Source organism: Hyla sarda, chromosome 3, assembly GCF_029499605.1.
Source record: "Hyla sarda isolate aHylSar1 chromosome 3, aHylSar1.hap1, whole genome shotgun sequence".
In the NCBI taxonomy this organism is placed as follows: Eukaryota; Metazoa; Chordata; class Amphibia; order Anura; family Hylidae; genus Hyla; species Hyla sarda.
The window spans coordinates 177,826,073-177,844,117 of NC_079191.1; the positions used below are offsets into that span (position 1 = coordinate 177,826,073).

The 18,045-nt window shown below is 43.8% G+C and overlaps 1 protein-coding gene across 5 annotated transcripts in view; it reads right to left on the bottom strand.

Moving 5' to 3' along the window:
- ABCC5 (ATP binding cassette subfamily C member 5) overlaps positions 1-18,045 on the bottom strand; it is a 169,487-nt gene that overhangs the window by 112,721 nt on the left and 38,721 nt on the right. Inside the window, exon 1 of one of the 5 annotated variants that reach the window (XM_056565598.1) lies at positions 10,952-11,102. The exons of the other annotated variants lie outside the window; for them this stretch is intronic. The gene's annotated coding sequence lies outside the window, so the exon portion shown is untranslated. Of the gene's footprint in view, positions 1-10,951; positions 11,103-18,045 lie in introns of those variants that run through there. 5 annotated transcript variants of the gene reach the window in all.

Below are 18,045 nucleotides of genomic sequence, written 5' to 3' on the forward strand. Positions count from 1 at the left end.
CATAGTCCAGCCAGGCATGGAGCAGCAGATCACCGATCGACTGTGAGGAGGCAGGTGGGGACCCTCCCCCCCCGTCCTCTCAGCTGTTCAAGATGCCGCAATTTCACAGCGGCGGTCCCGAACAGCCCGACCGAGCTGCTGGAAATGTTTTATTTTCACTTTAGACGCAGCGATCAACTTTACAGTTAATGCCGGACATCATCACAATCGGTGATATCCAGCATTAGACATGGGTCTTTGAGACGGATGGCCGCCGGGACCACCCGGCTATGAAGCAGGGTCAGTCCGTGAGCCCGCATCATAGCAGGGGAGCAGACTTAGGGCGTACAGGAGAGTTTACAATTGTCCCCATGCTGCCTACAAAAATAAACACTTTAACTTGCCTTAGTACACTCCTTTGTGGCTCTGGGATCAAAGCGCACCCTCTCCGGAGGGTCACCCCGACAGTCTCAGAGGAGATGTCCAGAACTGTAGATGTGACGTCACAACGCCACTCCGCCAACCACTGACCACAGAGCTGTCCCGGCTCGGCCAGTGATTAGGAGCAGCACTGTCAGTTCCCCCGGCTGTAGACGATACGCTCTGAGCTGGGGGAAAGATGTGTCACAGGCCACAGACTGGGAACCCCAATATCAGAGCTACAAGTAAGTGGAGGAAGTGTATTTTTGTAGGTAGCCTGTGGATATTAAATTAACTGTTTACACTGGACTATCTCTTTAACCCCTTAAGGATGCAGCCCATTTTGACCTTATGGATGCAGCTTTTTTTTGTAAATCTGACCACTGTCACTTTAACCATTAATAACTCTGGGATGCTTTCACCCCTTAGCGCATATGGACATTTATGAATGTCCATATGCGCTAGGGATCGACCGATTATCGGTTTGGCCGATATCGGCCGATAATCGCGATTTTGGACATTATCGGTATCGGCAATTATATTACCTAATATGTAAAGAAAACTCTTGCAATGTACAAAATATTCCAAATACAAAACTAATGTCTACATTCTCTAAGTGCCCTTTAAATGGTACTTCATATTGAAACACCACACAATGATTTTCCATTATGTAGCTAAGCCCAATGAGAATTACAGTAAAAATAGAAGAAAATGCTTCCTTTTCTTGTACATTCAGTCTTAATGCATCCCTTTGTGCACAACAGTGGTTTCTGATTTTTAGACAAAGTACTAATGCTTGACAGTATTCTTTTTTTTACGTGTCCTGGCAGTGCATGGCGGCGGTCGCATAACTCCTGTGCTCCGCTGCTAGTCGGGCCATACAGCGGCTAAAAGGCGATTTTACCCTTACAGACCTCGGGCAGACTTTCTACAGCGGTACCTGAGCACCTTGTCCTCCGGATGATGACTCGCAAAAGGACCAAGAAAAGTCTGTTAAAGCTCACGGCCTTCTTCTCTGCGGCGGAGGTTTCTCAAGATGGTGTGGCCACGTCTCCTCCTCACCCGGATACTCTGTCTGCTCCCTGCGGCTCAAGCGACGGGGAGTGCTTCCCCTGCTTCATCCTCCTCCAAGTTGGGCAGCGATCAAGGTACTTCTCCGGGCCTCCCCCCTACCTTGCAGACTGAGTGGTCGCCCTCAGTAACTAAACCGCAGCAGGTGCGCTTTTCCCCACAGCCCTCTGTGCCCCAGGGAGCTGGTGCTCATTCCACTCCAGTCCGGGATGGGTCCCCTGCTGCTCCGCTGACCGAACACACTATGAGGTGTCTGCTTGCGGAGTTGAAAGCCTCTATACAGATGGACTTGAACTCTGCAGTCTCTAGCATCCATAACGAGATCTCCTCCCTGGGTCCACGCACTGCTCACATAGAAACTAAAATGGCGGAGCTCACCTCGTCCCATACTGAAGTGGTGGACTTAGCTAATAGCCTGGAGGATGAGGTGACGGCGCTTAGAGTGAAAATAGCTGACATGGAGGACCGGTCACGCCAGAACAATCTTAGAGTCAGGGGTGTCCCGGAGACTATTAAAACTGAAGAGCTAAACTCCTTTTTGACTGATTTCTTCTCCTTATTGCTGCCGCAAGCCTCTGCTCTAGATCTCTTGATGGACAGAGTCCACAGGCTTCCAAAGCCTAAATCCCTACCTACCACAGTACCGAGAGATGTGATTCTCCGACTCCATTTCTTTCACATTAAAGACCAGCCTATGTCTGTGGCTCGCTCTCCACCATCCCTCCCGGAGAGATTTGTGGCTCTACAGCCGTTTGTGGATCTGTCTGCAGCCACACTAGCAAGGCGCAGGGAATTCAGTGTTGGCGCAAAAGTTCTCAGGGACAACAGCATTTCATACAAGTGGGGTTTTCCCATCAAGATGATCATCACTAAAAAGGGCACCAAGTATGTTGCTTCCTCGCCTGAGGACCTGGATAAGCTATGTGTGGACTGGAACCTTACTGGATCGCATTCAACTGCTCGATCTCCTGCTGGATCCCCGGTATCCAGGGTTGAAGAAGAATGGAGTGTTGTTCCGAGCAGAAAGAGAAGGAATAACAAGTGATTTCTTTGTCTGTTTTATACTCCCCATTTCTTTCTTAATGCCTTTTTCTCCTATTAGGTCTGGAGTTCTTGGACTGTTTGGGACTGATAGGACTTGTGGCATGAGACTGATGTTCCGAGGCTTTACCCTTTAGTATGTTTGCATTGCAGAGTAATTCCAAGTGTTCTATGGTTTTCATGTGGCCTGACTGCTGGAGTGGTGCTCGCTTATCCCCCCCCCCTCTAGGGCCCACCACATGGTCTTTTTGGCTACCTACACTGCTAGTTTATTTGTTTTTTGGTTGTCTTGTTTGTCCCTTTTCTGCTATATTTGCTGTATTTTTGGGAACAATGCATATGCATAGACGGCCGATTCAATTACTGGGGGTCTCATTACTCCTCTCTCTACCTTGTATTGTCTCGGGGAAGAGGTTTTGGCGGCCTACTCAAGCGGTTTCTTTTTCTACTGTCTTATGGGTATCAAAATAGTTTCTATTCATCCCAAGGGGCTTAATTCCCCTTTCAAGAGATCATTGGCATGGAGGGAAGCGAGGCGGCTACATGCTGATGTTTTTTCTGTGCAAGAGTCCCATCTAAACTCTCAGGATGCGGCTCGCTTTGCATATAAGAAATACCCGCATATCTTTCATTCCCCTGCTGTTGATAAAAAGAGGGGGGTGCTGCTTGCTTTTAGAGATAATGTATCCCTTCAGGTACAGAAATTGGAGGTTAGCCCGGTGGGTAGGTACATTATTTTAGTGTGCTTACTTAACAATATCCAATACACGTTTGTTGCCATATACGCACCTAATAACAGGCAATGCACCTTTCTTAAAAAGGTACTTAGGAAGCTTGATGATGTAGCGAGCGGGCATGTGATTATGCTGGGTGACTTTAATATGACAATGTGGCCCACTGTAGACTCCACCTAATCTAGGCACCATGCAGAGCCTACTGGGTTCTTCTCGACTAATATCCGTTCTGATCTTTATGATGTGTGGTGATTATCCCACCCTACCGAAGCAGATTACACTTATTATTCACATGTCCATCATATCTACACGAGAATTGACTATATTTTGGTGTCTCGCTCCTTGTTACCACTGGTGGACGATGCTACCATCTATCCAATTCAGTGGTCGGACCACTCCCCTTTCTGCCTAACGGTTAGGGAATCCTATAAGCAATACTCTGCTCCCATGTGGAGGTTAAATCCTTTAGTTCTTCATACTCCTGAATATGCCAATGCCACCAATCATATGATTCCTATGTTTTTCCGGATAAATGATACAGGGGACACCTCAGACCCTATGCTTTGGTGCTCCTTTAAGGCAACGGTTAGAGGCCACTTTATTAGTCAAACAGCGCATGACAAGAAATCTAAAAGACAACAGACTTTAGACCTCCGACAGACACTGGCTGACTTGCATAGACGTAACAGTCATTCTCTCCAGACATAGCCTTAGAAATCTCACATACTCAGGCCAAGCTTCACTCCTTATCGCTACATTCCTATGAAGCGGCGCTTAAAGATGACCTGGTACCGACAGGGCAACAGGGCGAGCTCCTTGTTAGCCAGACAGCTCAAAGAGAGGTATACTAAAGCTAGGATACCCTACATTACCAGGCATGATGGTGCTAGGATAGCGGACCCGAGGGGAATTGCTAATTGTTTTGCCCATTTCTATGAGGACTTGTATAATCTTAATCGGGATGATCGGACCCCGCAGCCCACAGCTGCCGCAATTTCCTCTTTCCTTTCTTCTGTTTCTCTGCCTTCTCTTTTGGTGGCACAGGTTGCCGAATTGAACTCTCCATTCACTGAGGAGGAGGTGCTCTCCTCTATTAAGTCACTGAAGTTATCTAAGTCCCCTGGTCCCGACGGGATAACTAATGAGTTCTATAAGAAATGTGGCCAGCTCCCTTTCTAACTAGAGCATTTAATGATATTGCTAAGACAGGACTTCCCCCAGTCGAAATGCTAGAGGCTTTGGTTGTGACGATTCCTAAGCCGGGGAAGTCCTTGGATAATGTAGCAGATTTTAGGCCCATATCGCTTCTTAATAGTGACATTAAGCTTTATGCCATGATCATGGCTTCCCGCTGAATACTGTGTTGCCCAGTTTGGTTGGAAGAGATCAAGTGGGTTTTGTTAGGGGTCGCCAGACCCTAGATGGTACTAGACGTTTCTTAGATATCATTGCTAGTGCACACTCCGGTCGGACACCTTCTCTGCTTCTCTCGTTTGATGCGGAGAAGGCGTTCGACGGGGTACAATGGGGATACTTACGTGGGGTTCTGGATAGATTTGGTTTCCCCCCTAGTGTTGTGACGGCTATTATGGCTCTCTATAACTTGCCTTCTACTAGGGTTTACTCCAATGGTGGCTTATCAGATAGGTTTATCCTAAGCAACTGTACCAGGCAGGGGTGCCCTTTGTCCCCCCTGATTTTCACTCTGATTATGGAGCCCTTCGCACAACATATTAAAAAGTCACCTCTCCTTAAGGGTATCAAGATAGGATCTGTTGAACACCGTATTTGTGCTTATTTGCCGATTATGTGTTGATCTGCCTTCCAACCCACAGGCTTTATTGGATTCGGTGATGCAGATCATACATGATTTTAGTATGGTTAGCTGCTATAAGATTAACCAGCCAAGACGAGTGTCCTCTATTAACATTCCTTCTGAGTTACGGCGGACTCTGCAGGGCAGATTTCCCTTTGTGTGGGTGGTAGATCATATCCCATACATGGGTATCTCTTTGACTGCATCGCCTGCTAAGTCGGTATTTATTAATTTTACTACATTACGAACTCACATTGCGTCAGAGATTGAACATTATTCGCTACTCCCGGTCTCCTGGGCCGGACGTGTTGCAGCAGCCAAGATGATGCTGCTCCCTAAGATATTGTACTTTTTTTTAAGAACATCCCGGTCCTTATCCCGGCAAACTATATAGCTCAGTTACAGAGGCTCCTCTGCTGCTCTATAGACCGGTTGGAGAGGGAGGTATGGGAGTGCCTGATTTGAAAGTTTATTATCAAGCTGTACTTTTAGATCAATTGAAAAAGTGGGTGGTGACGGTCTTCAGCTCTTTCAAGACATTATGTCCTCCTACTCCCTACCTAGTAAGGACTTTCACAAATATCTACGCCTCAGACACTTCATACAATCTCTTACATGGCCCACCACTGCACCTCAGACTTCATATGAGAGACATTTTTTGAGCAGGGAGTCCATCACCAAGGGTATATCTATCTCATATTCTGAACTGCTTGGCCTCTCTACGGGAAACCGCTTTGTGTTCCAAGTTAGGTGGGAGGGGGACTTGGCACTTACCTTCACTGATGAGCAGTGGAAATTTGTGTTCGACTTGTATAAAAAAGCACTCTAGGTGTGCTAACCATTTTGAAGCCTCTAGAAAACTGTTGTACAGGTGGTACTATACGCCTGTGCGCCTATCTAAAATATATCCCTCTGCTTCCCCTTTGTGCTGGAGGTGTCTGAAAGAACCGGGTACTCTGCTGCACATATGGTGGACTTGTGAGAAAATCCGTCCCCTTTGGACCAAAGTCAAACAACTGGTGGATAAACTGCTTGATTGACCCTTTCCGTGGGGGCCAGAGGTGGCGTTATTGTTTCTGACCCTAGACCAGATACCTTCAGGCTCCACACTTATTTTGTTCCATGTATTAATAGTATTGCGAACCTCCATTGCCCGTAACTGGAAATCCACTGAGGTGCTGAGTCTCCCTGCCATAATGGCCATGGTTTATTATACTCTTACTTTAGAAACCTTGATAGCTAGGAGATGTGGGGGTAGAGGTTGTTTGGATCTGTTGAATCGTTGGCTGGAGGCTATGTACTCCTTGCCCGCAGGGTTGAGAGGCTGATCTGTACTCACGTGAAATGTATGACTTCTTTTTCCTTTTGACGTCAGTATTATGTATTAAGATTTTTGGCGGATGTCTATTTGCTGTTCTCATACCATGTAAAATTTTCAGCTCTTTTAAAGGGACTTATTTGTTTTGTTCTTTTGGCCTCTGTTGTGAGGTATGTTTGTAATTATTTGAAAATTTCTAAATAAAGTTTAAAAAAAAAAAAAATGACAGTGGATGCCAAAATCCTCAACCTAGAAGATGTTTAGCTTTCTTTACAACACTGATTTAAAAGGGAATCTCATCAGTGTCACAGGATGGTTATGATAGATACCACCTTTCCAGATCTGTGACCCGCTTTGCCCATTTTCTTCCTCGTTCTGGCAGCAGGATTGGTGCACAGCCAGCGCTCCAGGAGAAATCTGATGGCACCGCCGTTGCTTCCCCAAGCAAAGCCTGCTTGCAGCCTGGCCAAGTAAGGAAGCTGCAGCGTTGATCTCAGCGTGCTACTAGAGTGCCACCTGTGCACTAAGGCTGCTGCCCAAATAAGGCTGTTCACACTGTGAAATTTCCATGTGAAATTCTTCAGCAGAGTCCCACATTGATTTCAATGGGACTCTGCTGCACTGTAAACAAAATTTCTGCGGCAGATGTTTCAGAGACAACGCATTTCTGAGCAGTCCTTGCACATGTTCAGAGGCGCTCTGCTGTCGGTGGAAAGTCAGCAGGGAAATTTTCCATGTGGACATTCCACTGAGTAAGCCTATCCTTAGAGGATAACAGGCGAACAACATAATCAAGTATCATTATTATTGCAACATGCTCAACAGGTTAGTGCAGGTCACACTGATGACAGATTCCCTTAAAATGACCTTTATATTTAGGTCATTATTTTCCCAGCAAATTAATAGCATTGGATCCCCGCAATCTATAACTTATCCTCTATCCTTTGGATAGGGGATAAGTTATGTTTCACTACAGAACTCCTTTAATGCCAAGCCGGAATTCTCCACAGAAAGGATGAGGACCCTGCAGATTGCACTGTTTCAGGGTGATTGCTCCTCGCCTGTACAGAGCAGGGTACTTTGGCTTGGCTGGTGAGAGGCAAAAGGGAGAAGTATCCTCCTTAGGGAGGGGCACCACTTCTGGTGTATGGAAATATGGCCTTTTATAGGATACTTCTCCTTTTTGCATAGTGGTCCCTCAACATACAATATTAATTGATTCCAGGAGGACCATTGTATGTTGAAACCATTGTATGGTGAGTACATATGTCTATGGAAATTGGTTCCAGGACAACCATTGTATGTTGAGTGTGTGTAGGTCCATACGATTAAATTCATACCTAACTTACATAGGTTTTACTTCTATAAAAAAAATTATAACTGTTTGCATGAAAATTAGTATGTTTAAAAATGTCCTCTTCTGACCCTTATAACGTTTTTATTTAACCGTATACAGGGATGCGTGAGGGCTCATTTTTTGCGCCATAGTTTTCATCAGTACCATTTTTGTTTTGATGGGATTTTTTGATTGCTTTGTATACATTTTTTTACGTTGTACAAAGTGACCAAAAATACGCAATTTTGGACTTGGTATTTTTTATTTATTTATTTTTTTTTTTTTTTTTTTATGTATATGCCATTGACTGTTCGGTTTAATTAACATTATATTTTTAGAGTTTACACATTTGCGCACGCAGCGATACCACATGTTTATTATTATTATGTCTACATATTTTTATATGGAATTTGGGAAAGGGGGGGTGATTTAAACTTAATATGGAAGGGGTTAAAAAATAAATAAATAAAATGTAACACTTTATTGGTCCCTTAGGGGACTTTTAGAATGAATCAATAGATTCCTCATACAGATCAAGGGAGTCCCATAGAACTCCACTAATATTTGGTTGAGCCTGTTATGCTCCCCTGCAAGTCAGAAGCACGCGCCATACAACGCTTGCCGTCTTCTTAGAAAACAATGGGTTAAACGGCTATCCGGTGGCTGCTGAAGCAGTCAGTACTGCTGGATGGCTATTTTGGCGATGGCCCGGAGACACAGGAGCGTCGGATGTTGATGCTGCCTTCAACATATGATGGGCTCAGAAAGGCCATTGTATGTTGGAAATATCATATGTCGGGGGACCACTGTAATATAGATCACATATAATAAAGTGGCTTTTCTATAGTCACGAAGACACAATTTCATATCTGCTAAATTGTGCACTTTCAATGAGGAAGTAACAGAAAGAAAAGCCAACATTTCTCTTTTAGTTTTCTGCCAGACAGAACTGCCAACTAGGATAAGGGAACTAAGACAATGAGAAAACTGTAGTCATAGGGAACCCTGTCATCTGACACCAGTTACTCAATATGAAGGAGAGGCAGACAGCTAATGTACACTGGGACAGCAAAAATGATCATATGCCAGGAGGATAACAAAAGCTGCGACACATTGCAAAATCATCCAAATGGATGGAAAAATAAGGAAGTGGGGGGGTGGGGGGGGACGACTCACACAATCCTGACAAAAAGCTGACATAATGCAATTTACACACATTTTACATCAAGGTCATGCCAGATGTATAACACAAACAAAATAAATTAGTTTGTTTACTGAAATGGGAGAAGTCCATCATGAACAACGATAAGTTAATAAAGGTTAATTAGTAAATGTAAGCAAATATTCTGGCTATGCCTTAAAAATATTGTAATAATACAATAAAAATTACTAAATACATATTTTAATTCAACATAACAACCAATGTTTATAACACTGTGTTGTGCGACAAATCTCACAGAAGAAACAAAGGTTACATAAACAGTATAATAGCCAAAAGGTTGGGCATGAGGTCTTTCCTGTAGAAAATAAAAGGACCGGAGAAAACCCCTCACAAAAGCAGCTGCTAAGTCAAAGAAAGAAGGGATTTCTTTCTGGGGTTTCCAGAGAATTATGCTGTCTTTAAAAGGGGTACTCCGGTGAAAACCTTTTTTCTTTTAAATCAACTGGTGCCAGAAAGTTAAACAGATTTGTAAATTACTTCTATTAAACAATCTTAATCCTTCCTGTACTTATTAGCTGCTGAATACTACAGAGGAAATTCTTTTCTTTTTGGAATTCTCTCTGATGACATCACGAGCACAGCTCTCTCTGCTGACGTCATTATAATAATAACTTTATTTATTGTTGTCCTTAGTGGGATTTGAACCCAATGCCCCAGCACTACAAAGCAGCAGTGCTAACACTATTACTGACCCACCAACAAACCGGTCAAGCTGGAGGACGTTGAAGGCAGCAGAACGTTCTCCATGGTGTCACCAGACTGTCACATGTGCTCAGTGTGAACCTGCTTTCATCTGTAAAGAGCACAGAGCGCCAGTGGCAAATTTGCCAATCTTGGTGTTCTCTGGCAAATGCCAAACATCCTGCACGGTGTTGGGCTGTAAGCACAACCCCGACCTGTGGACATCAGGCCCTCATACCACCCTCATGGAGTCTGCTTCTGACCGTTTGAGTGGAAACATGCACATTTGTGGCATGCTGGAGGTCATTTTGCAGGGCTCTGGCAGTGCTCCTCCTTGCACAAAGGCGAAGGTAGCAGCCCTGCTGCTGGGTTGTTGCCCTCCTATAGCCTCCTCCACATCTCCTGATGTACTAGTTTGTCTCCTGGTTGTGCCTCCATGCTCTGCAAACTACGCTGACAGACACAGCAAACCTTCTTGCCACAGCTCGCATTGATGTGCCATCCTGGATGAGCTGCACTACCTGAGCCACTTGTGTGGGTTGTAGACTCAGTCTTATGCTACCACTAGAGTGAAAGCACTGCCAGCATTCAAAAGTGACCAAAACATCAACCAGGAAGCATAGGAACTTAGAAGTCTGTGGTCACCTCATGCAGAACCACTCCTTTACTGGGTGTGTCTTCCTAATTGCCTATAGTTTCCAGCTGTTTGTTCGACAACAGAATGTGAAATTGATAATCAGTGTTGCTTCCTGAGTGGACAGTGTGATTTCACAGAAGTGTGATTGACTTGGAGTTACATTGTGTTGTTTAAGTGTTCCCTTTATTTTATTGAGCAGTGTAGATGCACTGGTACAAAGAGGAGAGAAAGCCAAATGCTGCTTGAAGTAGTCTGAATAGAGTAACATCTCAGCAATACTGGGGTACAGCATAAGGAAAAAGACGCAAGTAGCAGACTGTAAATAGTATTAGAAATTGCACAGAAATGTAGCAGAAATTAAACAAGTAGAAAACAGCCCTATCAGTTTGTTATTACTTTGCCCATCAGATCCGTACACTTGTAGCTGATCTGTAAATTCACAAAACCACAAAGTCACAATGTATGAACAAATGTAGGTAATATGTCACAGCAGCACTTCCCAATACAGCACCCTGAAATCACTGAATTCTAGTGAACTCTTACATACAACCTTTACTGTATGCAATGACCCACCAGAAAATTAAAAGCAATTCATATACAGTGATCCCTCAAGTTATAACGGCCTCAGGTTACAATATTTTCCACATAAAATAGTCTGCCCTGGACTACTGTAATTTGACACCATACTCAACATACAATGCCAGAAACAATTCATGTGAATGGCTGGAAGATCTGACCAATCAGTGGGCATATCACTGGTGAAACTCCTGTAGTATTATAGTGCAGCACCTCCCTACAGAATGTTGTGGTACTGTCCTTCTCTTCTGCCAGGACTAACTGATCCTTTTGACACCATTTTGTATCTCTGACACACTGGGGGAGATTTATCAAAACCTGTGCAGAGGAAAAGTTGTCCAGTTGCCCATAGTAACCAATCAGCTCGCTTCTTTCATTTTTAACAAGGCCTCTACAAAATGAAAGAAGCAATGTGATTGGTTGCTATGGGCAACTGGGCAACTTTTACTTTGAACAGATTTTGATAAATTTCCCCCACTGTGTGTACTGTAAAGGAACGTTAGAAAGCACCTTTCCGCTATGAAGAACATGATTTATAGCTTCTAGCAGCTATTTCTAACTTTAGTATGTAAGCACTGGGCTTTATCTGTATTGGTTAGTTTCCCATTTTTCTTTAGCCTTCAGTTAATATTCTTTTTTTATCCCTTTTGGGTCAACATTTTGGCGACCATGGAACCAATTACTAGTTTTCCATAAAGTTTTGTTCTCAACATAGTTTCAACATACTACGTTTGTCCTTGAAAGGCAACTCTACTACATATCTGACCAGCCCGCCTCCAAACCTCACTGTGCACACAGGGCCACCACTGGGTAGCCCTGTGCGTCTGCTCATAGAAAGATTCGCTAGGTATTTCCTGCTGTGCAGCATGAAATGCACCGCACATTTGCTACTAGTGACCCTACCCTAAAATACAGGTACAGAAGATGCAGCCTAATTTATTGATCTATGACTTGTAATGACTGATTGACCAATAAAGCTCTTTCCATCAATGCTTCCATAACCACAACTGAGAGTCACTGCAAAGGGCACACTGAGGGGAAAAAAGTATATTGTAAGAGGAAAGCTGTCCTGTGCCTGCCTAAAGGAGTAGTCCAGTGGTGATTCAGTGGTTTACAACTTATCCCCTATCTTAAGGATAGGGGATAAGTTGCAGATCGCGGGGGGTCCGACCCCTGGGGCCCCCCGCGATCTCCTGTACGGAGCCCCGACAGCCCGCGGGAAAGGGGCGTGTCGACCTCCGCACGAAGCGGCGGCCGACACGCCCCCTCAATACAACTCTATGGCAGAGCCGAAGCGCTGCCTTCGGCAATCTCCGGCTCTGCCATTGAAATGTATTGAGGGGGCGTGTCGGCCGCCGCCTCGTGTGGGGGTCGACACCCGCTATCTCGGCGGAGAGCCGGGGCCCCGTACAGAGAGATCGCAGGGGGCCCCAGAGGTCGGACCCCCCGCGATCTCAAACTTATCCCCTATCCTTAGGATAGGGGATAAGTTTTTCACCACTGGACTACCCCTTAAGTATTTGTAGTATTTCTAAAAAGGGTGATAAATAGGCAAGTAATTTAAAAATATAAATGTAGTGATTGGTACAAAATTATATTCACAGGGTTAACTTTTAACCTTCACCCACTAAGAACCAATCTGCTCTAAAATAAATAAATAAATAAAAAAATCAGAATGGGTGTAAAGATTTTTTTGTTTGTTGAGTTTTAGCACCCAACCACTTGGTGCCCATATATCAAATGGGTATTCTGGGCAAAAACATCTTATCCCATATCCAAAAGGATAGGGGATGAGATGTCTGATCGTGGGGACCCCCCGCGATCTCACTGCAGAACCCGCATTCGATGCAGGGCTGTCTCCCCAGTTTCTGAAACCTCCGGGTTTCCGGGACTGGGGATGTGACGTCACGCCACGCCCCCTTCATTCATTCATGTCTATGGGAGGGGGTGTGATGGAAGTATCGCCCCCTCCCATAGACATGAATAGCTCTTGCTTTCCTGTCCAATTTAATAACTTAAATGGTCACTCATTAAAACTAAATTTTTGCTATTGCACTCCTTATGGTAAATAAAAAATATTTGTAATATACTTTATTTAAAAAATGAATTTTTCTATGTTTTATTTTGCTTAAAAAAACTGAAGAGCACATTTTCCCCCATCTTGTACACAGACTTTGAACCGAAGCCCAAACACAGGAAGTGTCGCCTGGAGTGCTGAGAGGTGTGTGTCCAGCCTCATCCAATCCTTACTCCTCTCACACTTAACTGCCATATGCTGTTTGTTGGACACCCCCCCCCCTCAGCACTCCAGGCTACACTTCCTGTGTTTGGGCTTCAGTCCAAAGTCTGTGTATGAGATGGGGGGAAAATGTGCTCTTGGGCTTTTTTAGACACAAACAAAACATAGAAAACTTAATTTATTAAACAAAGTATATTAGAAATATTTTTTATTTACCATAAGGAGTGTAATAGCAAAAATTTGTTTTAACGAGAGTGATCACTTAAGTTTTCTTCAGGAATGCAGATAAATGTTTGTTGTACTAATTAGGAATCGACCGATTATCGGTTTGGCCGATAATCGCAATTTTGGACATTATTGGTATCGACAATTACCTTGCCGATAATGAACTGCCCAACGCCGCCGCTGAGCCCCCCCCCCCCCCCCATTGCCTCCCCCCATCCCCGGTGTTATAATTACCTGTTCCCAGGGGTCCGCGATCCTTCTGGCTCCTGCGCTGTTGCTGTTAGTACGCACAATGACACCGGCGGAGCCAGAAGGATCGAGGACCCCCGGGAACCGGTAATTATAACACCGGGGATGGGGGGGAGGTGATGGGGCAGCGGCAGTATACGTGCAGAGGATGGGGGGAGGCGATGGGGCAGCGGCGGCGGTGGTATGTGGGCCGGGGATGGGGGGGGGGCGATGGGGCAGCGGCATGTGGCCAGAGGATGGGGGGGGGGGGGGGGAGGCGATGGGGCAGCGGCGGCATGTGGCCAGAGGATGGGGGGGGAGGCAATGTGGCGGCGGCGGTATGTGGGCAGAGGATGGGGGGGGGGGGGGGGGGGAGGCGATGGGGCAACTGTGGTGGTTAGACTCAGGAAAGGCACCGCAAAAGCTGCTGTAGTTCATTGATTTAAAGCGCCCACTTGAAATCATTGTACTGCAACGGCTTCTGCCCAACCGGGGGGGGGGTTGAAATAGCCGATAACTTATACCGGAATATCGGTATAAGTTATCGGCTATCGGCCTGAAAGGCGACAGATTATCGGTATCGGCCCTAAGAAAACGATATTGATCGATCCCTAGTACTAATCTTACTCGCAGAAACCTAGAAAAGGTTCTATTTCTAAAGCACCATTCAAATGAGTTTCGTAAATCAAGTAATTTGATTTGACTGTTTTCTACCTGCATACCAGCACTAACTGGTTTTCTAACTGTTAAGCTATTTGCATGAATTATGATGACCCAAGCATGTGATTTACTCTTAAACTTGTGGTTAATCCTCATACTTGGGTGTAGGCTCATGTATACAATTAACACAACGTGATATGTATGTGTGATATACACCTCTTTATATAGAGCAGGCATCTAACATATTTACATATGTGGACTTGGGTCACAAATATCTAATAAGTAAAAAACATGTGCACTGGCGAAAATATGAGCCTTCGCGGTAAGCAATAAGTCTACTATAACAATTAAACATTCTCCAGTGTTCTATGCTTTACAGGACACTGAAGCCAGGAAACCAGAAGCAAAAGAAACAAAATACTATTGTGTGACACTTAAAAGTGTGAAAGAATACATATGGAGGTTATTGTGAGGTAAGGCCTGTCAGATGTTCCCTTATGGAACGGTATACAATAACATTGCTATTCACACATTTGAGCGTTCCTGGCCCTTCTTACAAACTTATTAATAAAGCTTAGCATTCTACTGGTTAACATTATCTAATGTATTCAAGTAATTTGCCGGTAAGATTGCAGCAGCTAGAGATAAAGTTACAAACAAATTGCATTTCACTGACCCATTCACAATTCAGCAAATAGGATAATGTATGATAATTACCTACGGCAAGTGTAAGCTTAAAAAAATAATAATTTAAAATTGTATGCAAATTTTTCTATATACTGCCAAATATATTTTACAGCAGTGACCTGACCTTATGTATATCATTAAGAGGTATTCCTGCTGGGCCTTTTTTGACCTATTTATGTCCACAGTATACGCCATAAATGTAGGATAGAGAAGTGGGACTTGTACCTATCTCTAAATTAAGTGGCCAGGATGCCAAAAACAGCCATGCAGCTGTTTTATACAGTTTCCCTATGTCTCATTAATGTTTAAATTCTTATTAAAAAATCCACACCAAAAAAAAAAAGGTAAAAAACTTTATCTGGACCCAGAGATTATGTGCCAGTGAACAAAAACATTTATACATATTTTAAATAATTTATAAAATCACTTTTATGTAGCTTAGATACACATGTGGCACACTAACAATTCTCTTAGGTCACATTCACATTTCTAAGCCAGAAACAGTTCCATTTTACTTTTTATCTGTAGGTTCCACTGCTGGTTTTGCCTTAAAGGATATCTCTCATTAGTGTCACGTGCACTAACTTGTCGGTACAGACAGGCAGTGCATGTGACAATGACGACAACGATACTTACCTGGACCCATTCCGTGCTGTGGTTCTTCCGCCATATCTTCTGTTCCTTGGCCGACTTGGAGCATGAACTGTGCTTAACAATGTCACCTCTGCTGTTTGCTAGCTGGGTACAGCTGCTAGCAGAAAGCAGGGGTGACGTCATTAAGCTCCGCCCATGCTCCAAGTCAGCCCCCAAAACAGAGGCACGACATAAGATTGCGGGAGAACCACAGCACGGCACGGGACCAGGTAAGTACCATTGTCATCAGTGTCACCTGCACTACCTGTCTGTACAAAATACTAATCTAAAATATTTAACAAAATACTCTATTTGAAAGTGGCCTTATAGGGATTGTGAAGCCAAAAACAACTTATCCCCTCTTTTGTGAAAACGGATAAGTGCCACAGCGTTCGAACTCCCATTCTCACTGCAATCTCTAGAATGGGGCAGCAGACGCAACATAATCTATTTATTGATATGGAAAAACCGATGATACCCAAGAACAGCACTGTGGATAGGACTTGTTTTCGGCTGGACAACCCCTTTCATGATTTGAATCTTCTGGCAGAGATCACACACAGGGGGACATATTCAAAACTCTTCACACGAAAAATTTTGTGTTTCACATATTCAAAGTGTTTTTACATGAGAATGATCCAAGATTTACACTAGTCACGGAATTTTTGCAAAAGTGGGCGTGGTTATTTAAATGTCATGTTTTACATTATATTTTGAAAGAGTGGGAGTCTATTTTACATTAAAAAAATTACATACCAGCCCTTTGCTTGTGTAGAAATGACAAATTTTTGTTTTGTTTTGTTTTTTTTCAAAGGGGGGGGGGGGGGGGTGAGTTTTATTTAATCAATTATTGGCAAATGTTAATTGAAACTTTTTTTTTTTTCTTTTGATGGACACTGCACTTGCACTCACATTTAACGCCTGGACATGTTTTATCCACACAGTTGTTGCTTGTCTGGGCACTAGTATCAATAAAAAAGTGGCACAACAATGAACGCACATATTTTCAGAGCAGCACAAGAGACCTTTAAAAATGTGAGGAGAAAAAAAAAAATATATATATATGATTAAGTTTAATATGTCCCCCATTTTATTATGGCCATATTTTAGTAGGTCCAAAACACAGAAGAGGTCAAAATATTTCCATTATGAGTTATAGTGTTTGTAGAACTGCTTCTCTTGTCTACAAATACTCACCCAAGATACTTTGTGTGAACTCAAACTGTTGTAGTTTGTATGGGAAACCACCAAGAAGCATAAAAGAGTACCTGTCATAAAACTAAAACTTTTAATATATTGTTCCTTATGTAATTATAAGAAACATTGCTATTTACTTGCTGTTAAAGTTCTCAACCTTTATATGTTTTAATGTGATTGAAAAAAAGGCCACTTGGTTGCTCTGTTCTGTTCCCTACACAAGTCAGACAATAAGTTTAGTTCCCACCCAACCTGGCAGGAGACCAATCTCAGGAAGTGCGTGTGAGGCACGGCGAGGCATGACTCTCAAAGGCTTCAGAGATGTTGCACCTGGTGGGGAACACCCACTTTCTCTTGCCGGGAGCTCACACAATGTGAGCAAGGGGAAAGATATGATATACAGCTTTTTAAAGTTCAAGAAAAAAAAAATATATAAGGGCAGGAGGGATGTTAGGAGTAGTTAGGGAATATAATCTGAGTCTAGAAAATATGGTTTGATGACAGGTACTCTTAAAGGAGTATTCCTGCTCCGTTCTGCCCGGGCTGCAAAATAAATGAAAATGAACCATCACTCACCTCCCTGGGTTCCCGCGGAGCGCCACTACAGCTGATCGGTCCTCCGGTCCATCCTCTTCATACTTCCGGGTGTAACGAAGCATCACATGGCGCTCAGCATATCGCCGGCCGAGGCAGAACATCGCGGCGGCCGGCGATAGGCTGAGCGCCATGTGACGCTTCATTACACCCGGAAGTATGAAGGAGAAGGACCGGAGGACCGATCAGCTGTAGTGGCGCTCCGCGGGAACCCAGGGAGGTGAGTGATGGTTCATTTTCATTTATTTTGCAGCCTGGGCAGAACGGAGCAGGAATATTCTGCACTAGAGTACTCCTTTAAAAGCAAATTTTCCTCAAACTGTTATGCATATAATGCACAGGGCATGATGCTGCACCCAACTTGGTATTGTGGCGTGTGCATTGTCAAAACAATCTACTCCCCAGGAAATAATTCTCTTGACATAACATAAATTCTTAAATTAATACGGTTGTGTTACATTAATTGGGCACTGTCAGATATAAAAACTTTTGATATGTTGTAAAGCATGCAAAACCAATAGGTTTTGCAATTACTTTCATTAGAAAAATTTTCACTATTTTATACTGAAAAAGCCAGTCAAACAACTGCCCCCCCTGCCTGCTTGGACACATACTAGTCCTGCTGTGTCCATGCATCATCACCTATGTCATGGACACACTTCCTTGATTGACAGCTGTGAGCGCAGGGCTCACACCTGGAGGAAAAACTACTGTCAGTGAGGATAAGCTGGGAGTTGTAGTTTTGCTAATG